The 3,403-nt window shown below is 37.5% G+C and overlaps 1 non-coding gene across 1 annotated transcript; it reads left to right on the top strand.

The window, feature by feature from the left end:
* Positions 1–394: 394 nt before the first annotated feature.
* Positions 395–501, top strand: LOC148861073 (small nucleolar RNA R71). Its single transcript, XR_016095277.1, has one exon. It is a non-coding gene; the product is annotated as a small nucleolar RNA R71 (small nucleolar RNA).
* The last annotated feature ends 2,902 nt before the right edge of the window (positions 502–3,403 follow it).

The raw sequence follows: 3,403 nt of genomic DNA, 5'->3' as shown, positions 1-3,403 counted from the left end.
TGATGAATTGCTGACATAGTCAACTTGTTCAGTAGATGGTCTGAACTGATTGCCAACTTGGCAGTCTGTACTGATGTGGCCTCCCCCACACAATTCACAATTAAGAGGCTGCACATGCATGACAGCTATCTGCATTTCATCTATTTTTTTACTGAGTGCTCCTATTTGTGCAGCTAGTGCTGTATAAGTGTCAACATTATGCAAGCCTTGCTGCTTCCTAGTTTGAGTCCTTTCCGAATGCCATTGATAATTGTTGGCTGCCATTTCCTCAATAAGTGCATGGACAACCTCAGGAGTTTTATTATTTATGGATCCTCCGGCTGCAGCATCTAATATGGTCTTATTTGAGTCAGTAAGACCATTATAGAAAGTCTGCACTTGCAGCCAAATGGGGAGGCCATGGTCAGGAACTCTCCTTAACAGCTCCTTGTATCGTTCCCATGACTCATATAAAGATTCCCCCTCTTGCTGGAAAAAAGTAGTGATGTCATTCCTCATTTTAGCAGTTTTAGAAGGGGGAAAATATTTAGAGAGAAAATGGTTGGCCATTTCATCCCATGTGGCTATAGATCCTACCGGTAATGAGTTCAACCAAGCTTTGGCTTTATCCTTCAAAGAAAATGGGAATAACCTCAGCCGGATGGCATCATCACTTACCCCATTGTGTTTGAAGGTGTCACAGATTTCCAAGAAGTTAGCAATATGGGCATTCGGATCCTCATGGGCCATACCACAAAACTGAACCGTATTTTGTATCATTTAGATTATGGCCGGTTTAATTTCAAAGTTATTGGCAGCAATAGTTGGCCTGATAATGCTGGAGACAGTCCCGGTGAGGGTGGGCTTGGCATAATTCATCATAGTTCTTTGTTCAGCCATTTCTTGTGCTTCTTGTCTGACTTGCTTAGCAGCTCTCAAACGGACACGGAGAGTCCGTTCAATCTCCGGGTCGTAAAGGATCTCTTCCAGTTCAGGTCTGCTTGTCATAAACTGTTAAGGTCAAAGCAATAAAAATGCCAATATTCACAAAAGAAAATAAATAACTAATCCTATCACACTGAAAATGTAAAGTGAAGTATTGGAATACAAAACCTACATCCTATCATGAATAAATGAAGCCGATTATACTAAAAGCAGATTTAAACCAATCATCTTATTCAAGGTTCCTTTATCTACATCCATCGATTGCAACATCTGAATTCAGACCCAATTTAGATCTGAGTTCAGATCTACAAGTCTTTGGTATTGTTAGTCAAGAGAAATTAACAAATAATAATTCAGATCTGAGCTGTATATCTCATACACACTCATTGGTATACACTACAATATACATCCATTAAGGTTGGAATCAAATCTGTGATGCTTTAGGGCTGAAATCAGATCTGATCTGAAAAATAATTTAAAAGGATCTGAAAAAATAAAAAAACAGTCCGGAGTTAGGCTTGGGTTAAAGATTTTAAACTCTACAATTGAAGCTCAAACCTGTATAGCTGATGCATATCAAACACTTGCTAAGACCTGAAAATTGGGTCTGCAATGTTTGGTATTGCAAGCTATTCGGTCCATACAACTTTTGTAGAAATCTGAAATCAGGTCTGCTAACTGTTGCACTATAGCAGCCCTGCTACAGATCTGAATGCTAATAGAAATACTTGGAAAGTGCTAATTTTTCTTAAATATCTGAGGCATAACAATTATTCAATCCAAACATACACCTCTGTAGCTAATGTAGCTCGGTTACAAGTGGATAAAGCAAATGTTCAAGTCACCCAAAAATCCAAAATGTGCTCTGTATCAGTTCAGTCTTCAACTATAGTTCAGATCTGTATCAGTTCAGATCTGAATTTTCTTTTTCATTCTTTGTTATCCAATTACCTTTGGGGTATGTCGGATTTATCATAGGGTGAGTTGGGGTGATGATGGCACCCAATTCACCTTAAACTTGTATCAGTTCAGGTCTGAGTTAATCTGAACTCAGATCTGAACTGAGCAGTTCTGCAATAGCAGAATTCAGGTCTGAACTCAAGTCTAAGTTTGGATCTGAATTCTCAATTGCCTTACCTTCAGTTATTGCTACCAAATTGTTTTTGGGGAATAGCAGAAGTGCCCTAGGGTAAATTGGGGTGGTGATGACACCCAATTCCCCTCAAAATTTCATCAGTTCAGGTCTTAGTTCAAAGGAACTCAGATCTGAACTATTGCAGATCTGCAATAGCAGAATTCAGATCTGAATTCAAATCTGAATTCTGATCCGAATTCTCAATTGCTCCTCTTGTTGTTCAAAAGATCTCCCCCTTTTTTTTTCATTTTTTTTTTCTTTTTGTAATGAAAGAAGAAAGAAAGAAAAAAAAATTAATAATAAAGTCTGAAACACAAGCAACTCTTTTCGGTTGAGTGCTGCAGATCTGAAATCTGCTGATCTGAGTGTCGAATGCAACTCAGATCTGCAACACTCATGTTTTTTTTGGTGAATTTTTTTTTCTTTTTGAATGGAACAACATCAAGATTGAATAGAAATCAAATATGCCTTTATTAAAATGAAACTGAAACCAGAAAAAAAAAGTAATCTACTTAAGAAAGAAGAAACATAACTACAGTAATACAGCAGTTGCAGTCCAAGCTGAAATGAAAAAGTTAGCAAATTAACCCAACTATGAATGCAATGCTGAATGAGATCAGATTAAGAATGCTCAATGTTTCCTAATATTGCTTCTATAAATCCCCGGCAACGGCGCCAAAAACTTGATGTGTTGCTCATTGTGACACTAGCAAGTGCACTAGCCGTTCAAGTAATAAAGTAGAGAGTGAAGTATCGTTCCCACGAGGATTTAGGAAACAATTACCAATACTAAATTGAGCACTTCTTATCTGATCAACAAATAAATCAAAACTCTAATGAAAGCTAAGAAATCCTAAATTAAAATCTATCTAAATCATTGGCCCAATTGCCTTCAATTCAGGTTAGAAGAGTAAGCAGTAAATGTCAATCTCAGAATTCAGCATTCTATCAATTTGGATCATTCGAATGAATCATGATTGAGCCTTGGTTTGGTGAAACCCCAAGGTCATGAACAGCATCTCTCAAGCGCATGTTCATCCTATGCATGAGTGACGGTTCTTCTATATCTAGCAAGAATCTAATCCCCATGCATGCATTTCTTCAAACACTTCTAAGGCATCAATTCAAATCTGAATTGATCACCAACTGAATTGTGCAAGTTATCTCTAACCTTGCACTCAATTCAGTTCTTGAATAGTAGATCTGAATTCCTAGAGTCTCTCTCAAGCACTCTAGGAATTCCAAGCTGTAGATTAATTCGCCCAATCTGAAATTTGCAGATCTGAATTCTCTTTCAAGCAATTCAAATCTTGCAATCTCAGATCTGAGAATTCAGATCTGAGT

The sequence above is a fragment of the Nelumbo lutea genome, chromosome 4 (genome assembly GCF_056320005.1).
Source record: "Nelumbo lutea isolate HS-2025 chromosome 4, American lotus-T2T, whole genome shotgun sequence".
Taxonomy (NCBI): Eukaryota; Viridiplantae; Streptophyta; class Magnoliopsida; order Proteales; family Nelumbonaceae; genus Nelumbo; species Nelumbo lutea.
Note: the sequence above shows the minus strand (reverse complement) of the source record. Positions and strands in the feature narration are given on the sequence as shown.